The 15,076-nt window shown below is 39.2% G+C and overlaps 1 protein-coding gene across 2 annotated transcripts in view; it reads right to left on the reverse strand.

The window, feature by feature from the left end:
* Positions 1 to 15,076, reverse strand: part of ST6GAL2 (ST6 beta-galactoside alpha-2,6-sialyltransferase 2) — a 178,642-nt gene that overhangs the window by 143,138 nt on the left and 20,428 nt on the right. Inside the window, exon 2 of one of the 2 annotated variants that reach the window (XM_072360017.1) lies at positions 5,548 to 5,609. The gene's annotated coding sequence lies outside the window, so the exon portion shown is untranslated. Of the gene's footprint in view, positions 1 to 5,547; positions 5,610 to 15,076 lie in introns of those variants that run through there. The other variant, XM_072360005.1, reaches the window with a different exon arrangement.

Genomic DNA, 15,076 nt, shown 5'->3' on the forward strand with positions numbered 1-15,076 from the left:
AAAGCAACTGAGTCTTGCTGGGCAGGGAGGCCCTAGTCAAAAGGCAACAGAGAGAAAGCAGCAAGAACCAGGTATCTTTACCAGGGCAGTGAGGTGCTGGCACAGCTGCCCAGAGAAGCTGTGGTGCCCCATCCCTGGAGGTGCTCAAGGCCAGGTTGGATGGGGCCCTGGACAGCTGAGCTGGTGGGGGGCAGCCCTACCCATGGCAGGGGTAGGGGCTGGCTGGGCTTTGAGCTCCCTTACAACCTAAGCCATTCTATGATAATGTGCACAGCCTCAAACATCCTGTGCCTCACTGAAGGAGTTGAGAATAATCTTCTGTGAAACTGGGGGAAGTTGAGAGTAAAGAGGGAATAGAGAAGTATTTAACTGTTATGTTTTCTTCTTACTTTAACAATACCTAAATGAATGATCAGAAGTTTCTGATGTCAACAAATTAATTATACTTAGGTAAAAATAGCCCCAGTCAAAATTATTCTGCCCATGAAAGCATCCTGATTACCAATCATTTTTCTCAACTCTTAGCTCAGACACCATGAGCAAAATATTCTTTTCATTCTCTAACATATTTACAAAATCTTCCTCTTGTTTTGTTATGACCTTTTAAATAGTTTCTTCTCTCTTGATCTTTCTGCATCGGTTTCTTTCTGTACCATTTCATCCTTTCCCCTCTCCATTTGGGGACTTTCTTCTCACCACTGGAGCCATTGCTGATACTCAGATGTCTCTGTGACTGTGGTTGTTTGGCATCAGCTGGGCTTATCAGCTTCTCTTCCTAGGATACTGCCCGTCATTTTGGCCCTGCTCCCATGATCAACCTCTCTACCACTCAGGAACCTGCACTGTGGTTTTGTTTCCCCCCATCCCCACTGTTCTCCCACAGAAGAAGTAAACTTCTGCAATGGTGTTTCAGAAATTACTCAGTTCTGAAACTGTACTCCACCTCCACAGCCAACAAAATGTTGACATGTAGAGCCTGTCCCTCCTTATTAGGGAACACTGTCATCATTGTCTTTCTGACTTCTTCAGTGCTCAGAAAAGAGGATTTGAACAGCTTCCTTGTCAGATACTACTCTGGCAGTAAGAATTCTCATGTAGGGGAACTGTTAGGTCACAGCTTAAACTGGTAATTGAGCACCTGGTGAAGAGGTGTGATGGTGTGGTTGGCCCAGGGAGCACAGGCAAGTTGTCTGCATCTGTGCTCTCCCCAGGTAACCAGAAGGGGTGGACCCTTCCTCTTATGAAGGAGTACTGCATAGCCAGGGAGACCCTTCACAGTTGGGTGAGTTTCATTCTTCTTTCTGTATATGACTATTGGCCTACCAGCAAACGCTTCACCTGGTATTGCCAAGAGCCTGTCAGAAGCAAATTTGTTCCTTCATAAATAGAACACCTTGGTGCAAAGAAACACACATGGAGAAAACTGGGACTACCTCATTCTGTGTGAGAAGGGCATGAAAGGACTCAATCATTTAAATATATATTTGTTCTTCTGTGTGTGAGATGTCTTAACATCAATAATCTTTAAACACTGGCTTCCCTTAAACAGTAGTTACTAAAGGCAGGTATTTTTTTTAAATCATCAAGTCTGGATAACTTGTACCCAAGAGCTTAAAAAGAAGCTGAAGAACTTCTTGAACCTCTAATATTGATTTCCTGTCAGTCTTTGAACACTAGGAAATTTAAAGAACTAAACAAAGATTCACTTATAGAGTTAGAAAAATAAATCAAGTTATTGCAATTATAACAAATAGAACAAAAACCTGTGCAACACCTTTCTGTAAGACTGGGAGTGCTAATGATGAAGACAAGGGCAGTGAGTGACGTTAGTATATTAACTGGTATTGTGTTCTGCTTTATCAGAAAGGACAGGTAAGCACAAATTTGTTGTGCTTCACAGTAAGGAAGCTAAAACAGGTAAATTCATCAACATCCAAGTTCAATGGAAGATGAAAATATTCCTGAAGTATCTCGTGTAAGTTGATGTTTATGATTCTTACCTGCAAACCCAGAAATGTGCATAGAACCATCACTGATTAAAGCAGGCATGTCCAACCAGCTATCCTGTAACCATCCCCTTCCCTGCGTCATCATGGCAATGTCTCCGTCCCACTGTGCTGCCCTGCACATCCTTGAGTGCACATCCATCACTAAGCAACAACCACACATCAGTGTGCTGTTAGCATTATCTCAGCTGAAACTGGGGCAGGGGAGGGTGCAACGCAGTGCTAACTCAAGTGATAGCAAAAAACATTATGTATTTTGATACACTGGCTAAATACAGTCCTGCAAACAGTGAAAAATATGCAGTTGTGCTTTCCATTGTGATAGTTTTATTTTTGTTGCTCTTTATTAACATAGTTTTGATGAAACTATTAAAATTAAGTTTTGTTACTTATATACATTAACTATATTATATATGATGATATGATTGATGTCTGTGAAGAGGAACGGGACCTGGGGGTGTTGGTTGATTGCTCAGATGAACATGAGCTGACAGTATGCCCAGGTGGCCAAGAAGGCCAACAGCATCCTGGCCTGCATTAGAAATAGTGTGGCCAGCAGGAGCAGAGAGGTAATCATCCCCTTGTACTTGACACTGGTGTACACCTCAAGTATTGTGTTCAGTTTTGAGCTCCTCGCTACAAGAAAGACACTGAGGCCCTGGAATGTGTCTAAAGAAAGGCAATGAAACTGGTGAGGGGTCTGGAGCACAAGTCTTATGAGGAGTGGCTCAGGGAGCTGCGATTGTTTAGTCTGAAGAAGAGGAGGCTCAGGGGAGACCTCATTGCACTCTACAACTTCCTGAAGGGAGGTTGTGGTGAGGAGGAGTTTGGCCTCTTCTCCCAGGCAACAAAAAGGGCCTGAGGAAATGGCCATAAATTGCACCAGAGGAGGTTTAGATTAGACATAAGCGAAAACTTTTTTTTCCTCAGAGTGGTCAGGCACAGGAATGGCTGCCCAGGAAGGTGGTGAAGTCATCATCCCTGGCAGTGTTCAAGAGGCGTCTGGATGAGGATCTATGAGATATGGTTTAATGGCTTCTGGTAGCAATGGTAATGGGAGGATGGTTAGACTAGATGATCTTGTAGGTCCTTTCAAACCTCATGATTCTATGATTCTATATTTTACAAGGGATACTCCAAAAGTAATATCTCCTGTACCATGGTGTTGGCTCACAATGTCAGAGGCAGATGTAGATGCCTCTACAGCAGTAGTGGCTGCATCTTCCCACCAATATTCTGTTATATTTGGTTGTCACGTGACAGATGGCAGCAGAGAGGCAGCCTGACAGAAGGCTGTCTGACACGGAAGTGCAGATGAAGAAAAGGTGTGTAATGGAATTCCTCTATGTGCTGAATGCTAATAGAGACCAAATTGTGGTGCCTTTCAGTAGTGGCGACAGTAGCAGCTGGTCACCTCTGCTGGTGCAGAATTTTACTTGTTCATTGCTGGTGAAAATGCAAATATAATTACAAAATTAAAAATACTGTTTTGTAACTGAGAATTTTCTATATCAAGCAGAGTTACTGTGCTCATTGCATGTGTCATAGTTCCCATGGATAAAATAGGTGGCATTACTTTCGGAGCAGTCTATGTATATGTGGCCCAAGACAATTGCTCTTCACTCAATGCAGTCCAGGTAAGCTAAAAATTTGGACAGTCATGAATTAAATTTTCTATACAACAAGTAGCTAGGAGCAATGGTGAAAAATGAAAGTGATGAGATACTAATATCACATCATCTGAATTTACTGTTAAATATGACAATATTTCTGTGCAGTTTAATATAAAGAAGTATTAATAAAGAACAATGGGACAGGCTCTGGAAAAATGATGCTACGAAAAAATCTTTAGATTATGTAAAATAATCAGCTGTATGTATGTTTTTAGTATTCTAATGACACTGAACACCTTACTAAGGATGTAGTTTATGTAAAACATGTTGAACAATAAAGAGGACAGCTGAAAGGATTAATGCTGTTCTTCCACATGTAAACAGAGGGATATTAATTGGGAATAGAAAGGTCATATTACCTCTGTAGGTGCACTGAAGGGATTGCTGATATAACACCATGGTCTGTTCTGAAAGTTAATGACTCTCTGGATCTATAAATCTGAGCGATTTTCCTTATCTAGTCTTGTTACACAGAATCTACATAGATTACCTATTACTGTTCCTCCACATCTTAACAATCCTTCCTTTTTCACTACATTGGTCTTTGTTTTCTTGTCTAAGAATCGTCATAGAAATCACTGGTTGTTAAGGGCTGAAGAAAACTTGGAGACAAAATTTTCAGATCCTGACAACCAATTTGTACATAAAGCAGTGTGTATTATGTTTATGCATTCTAAATCCTGCCTGATGGCTTAGTAATTGCATTGTAGTACAAAGAAGGCCCTGTTCAAAAGTGTGGTTCACAATTTTACTTGTGTAGATATGAATGTGAAGGCTTGGTACCTTTAGACCTCAGGCTGGTCCTCAGATTCTGGAAACATACGTGAGAAATGAGTACACTTTCCCAGATAAAACTCTCTTTTCATAGATGTAATATTGTATTATTCCTTGCTCTCTCACCTTGGGTACAGCACATTGTTAAAATCAGGTCAGTTCAAGAAATTCTGCACTGCAACTTAATCTATACTTTAGGAATAAATAAATAAAATAAAACACTTGCGTGATGTCTCTAGGTTCTACTGTGATGATCCTGATAGACACCTGTACCACATGAGGGACCTAAGTAGTCTGTGTTCATCCAAGAATGGAGCACATCCATTTATCCATCCAAAAAACTTATAAGAAATGGAAAACAAACAAAAAAAGAAAGAAAAAAAAATCTTATAAATGGAAGCTAACAGTATGTTACATGTTATGCACACTTCTCCATGGGCTTTTGTTTTCTATTATTTTATATTGTGATCAATGGGATTTAATGGCAATTGTGAATGCAGTAGCTGCAACTAGAATGATTTCAAGGTGCAAACTTCAGACTCTTACACTGATAAGTGAAGGGTGAAAAGCAGACAAATGGAGCAAAGAAATAGTCACTATAGAGGAACAGCCTCTGTAGGTATCATGAAAACAACTGTGATAAGATGATGAACAATTGGTGAATATCAGATTAGTTAAATTCTGGACAGGGCTCCAAAGACTCAGCTTTCTGTATATTTCAGTGCAATGTTCCATGGAGACACACAGCCCCTAAAGAGGACCAGGAATCTACATTTGTGCTTCAACTTCAGTTAAAAAAAAAAAATCTAAACCATAAAGTGGTTTTACAATTTTGTCATGTTGCAGGTTTATAAAAATGAACTAGCTTTCATACCTTCTACCCTCATTCATATGTAAAGCAATTAACAGCAAGTCCATTTTCATCCATGGTATCCTACCAAGAACCACTTTGAGAAATGCTTTTTGAAATTCAGTGTTCTCAATCTCTCTCCTCAGAGACTGCTCTGTAGCAACGGTATCATTTACTACAGCATTCCATAAATAACCATTCTATTAAAAATAAAAACAATCTTAAAAAGACAACAAAACCCTACCTCAGCCTCTAAACAACTGTTGGCTGCAACATGTGAAAGCCCATTCAGTTCTTCATAAGTCTCTGTGGAAAAGGGAAAGAAGGATTAAAGGGTCTTTTAATTGTTAAGTCATAACTGAGTGAAAGAATAACACTTATTTCTATGAGTAAAGAAGAAAACATTAAGAATATCTTGTTTTTGTAAGACTTACAATGCTTAAAAGTGCCACAGATGCCAATAGAGGAAGGAAAAAATAGTGCTAAAGGAAAAAGGATGAATAAAAAGATTTGAGTGTTTCCTAATTAGAGAGAAAGCATAATTTACTTACACTTATTCTACTACAGCTACTTTCTTCCCCTCAAATTCACCAGAAAGAATACAGATAAGGAACTGAGGAGTATTTGTTGTCTTCCCTTAATTGGTCAGTAGTTGCTGGCACACTAAATCAAACACCTAACACCTGTGTTTTATTTTCCTTTGTGGTTGGGTTGTTGTTTGTTTGCTGGCTGGCATGGAGTTAGCTGAAAGGCTAATTAATCCATTGTTATTGAGCTAGAAGATATCTGAATATTCCATGACTTCACTATGGAAATGCCAAAATAGCAGACCTGACCTATTAGAGCAGCTTGAGCAAACATTTGCCAGTAAATGCATTAAATCTTGATGTATGGCTGTATAGATATATATTTATGGACTATAAATTTTGATGAAGAGTGGAGCTGTCATGAGCAGCTAATCTCACCATGGTAAACAAAAGAGATTATCAAAGTAAACTATTATAGAGTATTGGATTGCTCTGTGCTGTTTTTATTAGTTTGAATAGTTTTGTGGTTATATTTAGTTCTGCTTGTTGGGGAAATAAATGGATGATGGTCTTTGAAAATGAAATGGGGATGCGGGGGATGGGAAGCATCATTTCCACAACAGGTCCTGACTTCAAAGAGTTCTTTTATATAAGGCGATGAAGTATCTGTCTTCTTAAGAGGGACAATCTCCTGTAAAACATTTAAAACTTCACCAGGTAAGATTCAACCCAGCCCATCTTGGGTATGTCTGTGGTGAGCAGAGGTACGCTTACTGGTATGTTGCTCTTACAGTAATTGTATTTCCCCCTGTATTTGTAAGTAGTTTATTGCAGAAGTTGCCCAGATTCCAACAAAGATGTGGGAAAGTTGTCTGATGGAAACTGAAGCACATTCAGACAGCAGAATTCATTTACCTATGTTCAGTGTCATAATAGTAGCCATCTGGTGTTAACATAAGCTACAAGGTCTATGTTTAGTGGAAATGGGCCATTTGTCACAAGGGTTTGATAGGGATTAATGTTCCAATCTGAATGAGTTCTTAGCATTTAGAACAATGTATCAAGTAAGATAACTCATCACTTCTGGTTTGCCATCCTCAAGGGAATGCTGATTATCACTGTTGTGTTGTCATCGGCCTAAACAAGATAATTAATTAATTGTATGTCAGAGCACACCCTGGAAGACCACGTTAAAGCACTGTTGAGAGCCTGATGATCTCTGCATTCAGGTAAGCCTCTGTCCCATGCTATGTTAACCTGCACTGTTGAAGAGCAAGGCAGTAATTGCAAGATGTACTATCAATTTTGAAAGGCTTTTGAAATTCTGAAGCAAAATGGGATGACTTAAGAAAGGAAATGTAGGTCTAGCTCTGATTATTTTTTTTCTGACTTATGTGGATATGAGTTAAATCCACTGTTATTTTACATGTTCGGGGTATGCTCTTTTTCTAATCTTTCAGATCTCTTTCCCTTTTTCTATTGGACTTATGCTTATATAAAATGCATTCTTTTAATATGTGATCACTGATAATGCTCAAATCTATTTAGTTTCTGTGAAACAATGTTAGTGAACATACATAACATAACAGTTAATCCTAACAATGTTTTTACATTGCTGAATAATTTGGTCACAATTTATAAAATATTCAGTGTTACAGACCAAGCATCTCCAGATTTTACTGCAATCTACATTTTTAGAGGTGCAGAGTATTCACAATCCAAACACGATGCAAATCCTTGTCACTTCTGAAAGCTGTCATGGCTTACATTAGAAGTAGTTAATTTGAAATAAAATTAAATGAATAAACACCTACAGCTTTAGAGCTGAACATCTGAGTTAGTTACTGATGGCATGAAAGCAGCAAACTGAGATAGACTGTCAGTTATTACTTTCAGTTCTTCACATTCTAGGATTAGGAGCATCAAATGGAGTTAGGAAATCAGTTCAAATGAAACAAAAGCAGACTGTTCTAAACAGGTGTTTTATTTGATAAACTTCTTGAAACAGTTTATCTTAGATCCCAGATGTTTACAAGGTGCTGAGAGGGCAAATACATGGATCTAGAAATCCAGGAAGCAACACCAGTTAAACTGAAAGAATGACTCACATGAGCTGTCCAACAGCTTCAATTGTCTGGAAACGAAGAGTGCTTATGCAAAGCACTATGTGTGCTAGCCCTTTTCCTCTACTGAATGTATCCCTCTTCTGGCTCTTGGACGCTGAGATGCATGTAATTTCAGTCTGATCCTATGCAGATACATTTATGTTATTGCTTCATTGTCGTCACCATCTTCTTTTTCTTTTTTTCTTTATTTTTTTCAACTTTATTGCAAAGTCTTTTTTTTTTTTTTTTTTTTTTTTTTTTTTCTTCTCTATCCTCTCAACTCTCTTCTCTTTAACTGTGTCCATGTCAGTGCAATCTTTTGGTTTCATAGAATGTGCTACAAAGAATTTACATTTTGAGGAATTACAGAATGAATTCTTCAGTACTTCTCTCCTGGATCTGTCCATCTCACAAGAACAAGACAACTTGTTTGCAACAGAAATGATGTTTTTAATTGGGAATGATGACTGGCTGAGGAGAAATATGCTGTTTTTTAAAAGACACCAAAACAAATTTCTAAATTCAATTTCAGATAGAGTAATTATAAAAAAACAAATTTAGAAATCCTTTCTCAACTTCTAATCAGTTTGGGAAGTGAAACTTCAGGGAGAATATTTCAATGAGGACAAAAGATTTCAGCTGCTGAATTATGTCATCAGGATCTGGTCTACAGATTTTACAGAGGAATCACAGAATTGTTTAGGTTCAAAGAAACCTCTAGGAACATCTAGTCCAATTACTAACTATGTCTCGCAGTGTCATGTCCACACAGTTTTTGAACACCTCCAGGGATGGTGACTTCACCACCCCACTGGGCAGCCTGCTCTTTCTGAGGAGGAATTTTTCCTGATATACAGATCAAACATCCCCTGGCACAACTTGATATTCCCTCTCTTTCTATCACTGTTATCTGGGGGAAGAAGCCAACTCCCACTCTACTTGTAGAGGTAGTTGTAGCTCAGGTCTCCCCTGAGCCTCCTCTTTTCCAGTCTGAACAATCCCAGTTCCTGCAGCTGCTCCCCCTAAGGCTTGTGCACCAGACCCTTCACAGCTTTGTTGCCCTTCTCTGGACACACTCCAGGGCCTCAGTTTCTTTCCTGTAGTGAGGTCCCAGAACTGAACACAGTACTTGAGGTACTTGAGGTGCAGTCTCACCAGAGTTGAGTACATGAGAACAATCACCTCCCTGCTCCTGCTGGTTGCACTATTTCTGATACAAGTCAGGATGGCTTCTTGGCCACACTGTTGGCTCATTTTCAGCCAAGCACTGACAGTCAACTCTAGATCCTTTATCTCCACTCAGCCTTCCAGCCACTCTGCCCCAAGCCTGTAGCAATGTATGGGGTTGTTGTGAACAAAATGCTAGACCCAAGATGTGGTCTTATTAAAGCTTATACCACTGACATCAGACCAGTGATTCAGCCCATCCATATCCCTCTGAAGGACCTTACTATCTTCAGACAGATTGACACTACCTCCCAGCTTAGTGTCATCCAAAAACTTACTGACGTGATAATCATCCAGATCAACAATAAAGATATTAAACATGACAGGCCCCAACACTGATCCCTGATGAATACCACATGTGTATGGGAGATTGGTAATCACAGTCTGAACCTCTGATTAATCAGCTGAGGCAAGTATGGGGTCAGCTGTGGGAGCACAGGTGAGAGTGATGTAGCTGTGCTCCCGGAAGGGGTGGAGCTCGACTCCATCCCCTCTGAGACCTCATTTAAGAGCTGACTCCCACTGAGGCAGTATCTCTTGGAGAATGCTTACCAGTGAGGACTGCCCCAGCTTCTTCAGCCAAGGCACCGCCACTGGTGAGCTTTCCTTTACTTATTCCTTCTGTACATTTGCTGCCATCTGTATATTAACAACCAATACACACATGTAACCTGTTTCCAGCTGAATTTAACTCCATTCACCATCATTCTCTAGGTGCAGTTGTCCAGCCAGTTTTTTTATCCAGGAAAGAGTACGCCTGCCCAAGCCATGGACTGCCAGCTTCAGTGCAGATAAGCCTCTAATACTGCTTGTATTCAATGTATAAGCTGTTTCTCAGATGACTACAGAATGTAGCAAAGCTGGAAAACTTTTTGCTTTGAACGGGACAAAGTGAAGTTTTCTGTATGGTCACAGTCATCAAATTATGTTTCTCTGTTGAGAAAGAAAAAGTACATGCAGATCTTATTTGGTTCTTTTGCAAGAATACAAACCTGAACAAAAAATTCTGGATCACAGGGCAGCAAGTAGTTTGTGCTGATATTCATGGGATCCAGAAAAGATGCATTTCATTGTTATTTTTATTATTATTATTATGGTTGTTATTGTTTTATTGTAACTATTCATCTGGCTACACTGAATGTGGAGTCAGTATAATTTGTTGGCACTGTCACTGTAAATGATTCTGTTTGTCCTTGTTTATCAGTCACAGAGAGTTCATATAAACTCTCTGGAGATCTTTTCCAACAGCATTTGGTGATGTCTTAATAACATGCAGTATTCTTGACAATATTGTTGGCAGTCCCAGAAAGACAGAAGTACCAATAATCTCAGAACAAACTGAAAACAAATTTGTGTCAAAAGAGTTTGGTGTATTGAAAAACAATTTACTTAATATTTTTTTACCCATTAAAATACCATGTTCAACTTGAAGCTCTTTCCACTTGCAGTCATTTTGAAACATTTCTATTTTTTTTTTTTTTAGACAGTCTGTGCTTAAATAAAACTCTTTTTATTATTCCCCTTGCAATGTTTTCTGTAGAATCAGTAGGCTAAATGGAGACATTAATATTGTTGGCATTTACCAGGTCTCACATGCTAGAAGCAAAACTTCGTTTCTGCTTTCACCTTACATTTAGTTGGCATCCAGCAACAACCACTGAAAAGATATATTAGTGGGGAATATTTTTGTGGCTACAGCAGTAACTATGACAATCTATAGTAGTGTGCAATTATACCCCAGCACAAGAAGCAATGGAGAAAGAAAATCAAAAGTAATGATACTGTAATTCAGTACAGTATCAACCTCTAAACCTTCACAGTAGGTTTAAGTTAGTAAATCCATTTAAGTTTACTTGCTCTGGTTTGCTAATATTGTGAGAAGAGCTGAGAAATAGCTCTAGAGACAGATACTGACTAGAGAGCCATGTCTCCTTCGAAAGTGCATAAAGGTTTCTTCATTGAGTTAGCAAAGCTTGTGCTTTGAATGATGTAATGAAGATTTGTTAGATCTGCAGCAAAATCAGACCTGATGCTTTGTGGAGTCAGGGGGCTGATGGGTGAAGAACTTTGCACGGTGAGGAATTCTGGAGGAAAATGTGTTTGTGCATGAAAAGATTAGAAACCAACCAACATATGCATGAAGCTAGCTGTCAGGGGAAGCCTTGGTTCATGTATCAGCACATCTTGTCTATTACTGGGATACTGGGTTATGAAGGGATGCTCTTCTTTTGCCAAAATACAAAAGGGGAAAATAAGGAAGAGAGGCTGATAGTTACTCATGCAGCTGGTGTGAACTATCTTGAGAATTAAGAAATGGGCCACATATGCTGGCATGTATCACATTAGTGTCCCAGTCTTGATAGGGGAGGCAAATAGAGTATTCAGATACAAAGAAGGAGAATACACAGCAGAGCAGAGGTTGTGGGGGTAGTATGAATCCACTGTCAAGCCAGGCCACCCTGTAGGAGGTTTATGACATTGCAGCTCAGAAGGACAAAGATAGAAACCTATTGATATCATAGACAATATTCACAAAATCATCTCGGATTTTTAGCTGCATATATTTCTTGAGAGAAATTCTGCCCAGTTTCTTAAGCAGAGAATATTGGGAGTTAAAAAAATAAAATTAAATTAAAAAAGAAAAGAAAAAAAAAAAACCTTATATATACAGGGACCGGGTTCAAACCATTGTGCTGTTCTCTCTGTCTGTCTTTTCATAGTATAGCTTATGGGTTGTTTTTTTTTTTCATTTTTTAGTATCATTTTGTATTCCTGATGTTTAGACTATTAAGCAATAAAATGTTGTTATTGTTTATCCTTCTAAGTCACTGATACGTATTAAAGACTTCTATTCAAGCATAACAAGCGGCTTTCACATCCAAGAATGCAGGAAGTGATTTGGTGTGGTATTTTTCATGACAACACCGTATCTGTCACGTATCTGTACAGCCAATTAATGCAGAAGGTTCAGCAGATTTTAATATGTTTTAGCTCAGGAAGAAAGGAAGAATACTAAGACTTGCAAAATCATAATTCTATTATTTTTAAGTTATTTATTACTGATAATAATAAAGAAAATCTCCCAAGATCAGCACAGCTTCCACCTCTAAGAAAACAACGTTCATAGGGTTCGTAAGGAAAAATGTTCTCGTTTCTTTTTTGTCTTTGAGGTTTTCTACAATTTCTAATAAATTATTCAGTGCCTCACATCATGATTCTTGAGCTTGCTCTCAGATCTATTAAATCCCTGTATATGTAAGTTTTATGAACGCTGTTTGTAAAGATCATGTAGAGTCTAAGTGCATTAGTGACAGGGGTCATGAAATATTGAGAGATTTAACCACATCTGTGAGATAAATAAATACTTCTCCCAGAGGCCTAAGAGCTGGCATGTTCACATCCAGCACAAAGCCCTGTGCAATATTGACACTTTATACCCTGCTGTTTGGAATTAATCCACAAAATGACACTGACTCCTGTACCAGGATATTAGGGTACCACAGCCCTTTCAGAATCTTAGGGTGATTCCAAGAAGTGTCTTGTTGTTGCAGCAGTCTTAAAGAGAGAGGAAGGAAATTAAAGTGGAAAATGAAATGTTCCTTAATCCACAAAAGATTTTTTTCTTTTTTTTTTTTTTTAAGGTAAAGTCAATTGACTGGTAAAATCCCTTTGTGTTCTTTTTTTTTCTTCCCCTAGTCATGTTCACAGTAGAATATCAATGAGATTTGTTAAAATGGAAACTTTTGGCTGCGCATAATTAGAGTAAATGAAACGTGTGTCCATTTTCAATGTGCTTATTTTATTCCTGTAAAATTTAATTTCTCAGAGAATGGAGGAAGAAGGAAAATGGGGTAAATGTCAACTTAAATGAGAAAGGATTGACAATTTCAAGGCCAGCTCAGGGGCAAAGAATGGAATTGGAAATCTTCCTCCATGACAAGTACTTCTCAGGACAAGTCACATGCCCTGTTGGTTTTTTTGTATGAAAAGCAAACCCCACTGACAAGAACTGAGCATACATGAGTTCAGACAAACACAACAAATTTCCCCTGTGTATTCTGCTGGAGTGGCCCTGACTGAACATCTACTGCTGTCCCCACCTAACATTTTCTGCATTACAGAATCACAGAACTGTACAGGTTGGAAGAGACCTGGAGATCATCAAGTCTAATCCCCTGATAAAGCAGATTCTCTACAGTAGGTTGCACAGGAAAGTGTCCAGGCTGGTTTTGAGTATGTCCATAGAAAGAGACTCCACAGCCTTTCTAGTCCAGCTTGTCCCAGTGCTTTGTCACCCTCACAGTAAAGAAGTTCTTTCTTGGAGTCAGAACCAAAACGCACAGTGCCATGGCCTTCCTGAGAGGAGAGCCCAGAAGTGAAGCATATTCTGCCAAGTTGCGTCAAATCTGAGAGAACTACATTTCTTACAAACCCATCCATATTGAAGACAGGAACATTTTGAAGTTGTTCACCTTGAAAATGTTTCCCTGTGCTTTTGTAAGAAGCTATGCATGGGGCTAGGGCCACCAGAGCACAGATGCAGTAGGGTGCATAGGAACTCAGACCATCATACTTCTAGTTTACATATGCACAGGCTGAACCATATAACAGTGTGGAGCAGGAGAAGCTGTTCTATGCTAAGGAATGTTTACATTTGAATTAAACTTTGGATATGCCTGGGCACACTGTAGGCACAGTGGGATCTCATGGATACCAATGAATCAGTAGAGAAATCAACATAACAAGCTGTGAAAGTCTTACTGTGTCAGAGAGATCACACCAAATTTCCAACCATGAATGGTAAGACACAGGGTACTACATATTTCATTCAGTGGAGCCATCTTTCCTGGTTTTATTGTCAGCAAATTTATAAATTACAGAAGTTGAAATACAAAACCATGTAGGATGCTCTTTTAGGAAGCCAGTTCACAGTGCAGCTCTCTGGATCAAGATACCTCCTGCTACAAAGCTCCACATTTGCCATGCCTGAGGCAGTAAACTGCTGCTATTTTTCACTTATTCCTGCAGAACAGCTTAGTAGTCCCACAGGAGATCCAGGGCTCGGACACACAGCCCTATATGAGCACGCTGTGAATCTGGAGCACCAGGTACTTACCCACTCAGTGCAACCAGACCACAGCAGGGTTTAACCAGGCACTGAGCTGCAGTTGCTGGGTTGTCTGCAAGGCAGATCACCCTGAAATTATGAGCTTATTGCTTCTTGGATACACACATCTCTCCCCTTTAAGTAGTTTTAAAAAGCTCTCTAACTTGTACAGGGCTAAAGGCAGCTGAGATGAGTCTCTAAATGACATGCTTAACATCACATAGGAAATCTTCACAGGATTGTTTGTCTATCACCTAATCCTTTCTTCCCCAGTTAACAAGGGGATAATATGTCATGAGCCTTTGCCCTAAAGCAGACATAAATGTTCGCATCTCACTTCAGGGGCTGGACAGTTGGTACACAGTATCCCTCTTCCTGTTGCCCAATGCTTCTGCTCTCTTACAAAGCATAGCCTTATTTTCTGGGAGCACCATCCTCTTCCTTTCAACCTCTGAAAAATGCTACTCTTGCAAGATTTTTTTTTTTTTTTTTTTTTTTTTTTTTTCATCCTATACATAAAAATATCAATTGATGAGATACACGTAGCAGTCAGATCAGGAAATGTGAAACATATTGTTATTAATTTGGGTCCACATAAATCTTTGTTTGTCATAGGAAAAACAGATCGACTATTTTTAGAAAACACTCATTCCTTTATTTTGTCTGCCAAGCATTTCCAATCTGAATCTCAGAGAAAAAGCAATCTGTTACGCTCAGACATTTGCGTGATGAGGGGGTCTATCAGGTGCCATGGCAAACAAGTGCTCTCTGTACTGCATATTCAAATTTCTCCAGCCCTGCTTCTCT

The sequence above is a fragment of the Excalfactoria chinensis genome, chromosome 1 (genome assembly GCF_039878825.1).
Source record: "Excalfactoria chinensis isolate bCotChi1 chromosome 1, bCotChi1.hap2, whole genome shotgun sequence".
Classification (NCBI taxonomy): Eukaryota; Metazoa; Chordata; class Aves; order Galliformes; family Phasianidae; genus Excalfactoria; species Excalfactoria chinensis.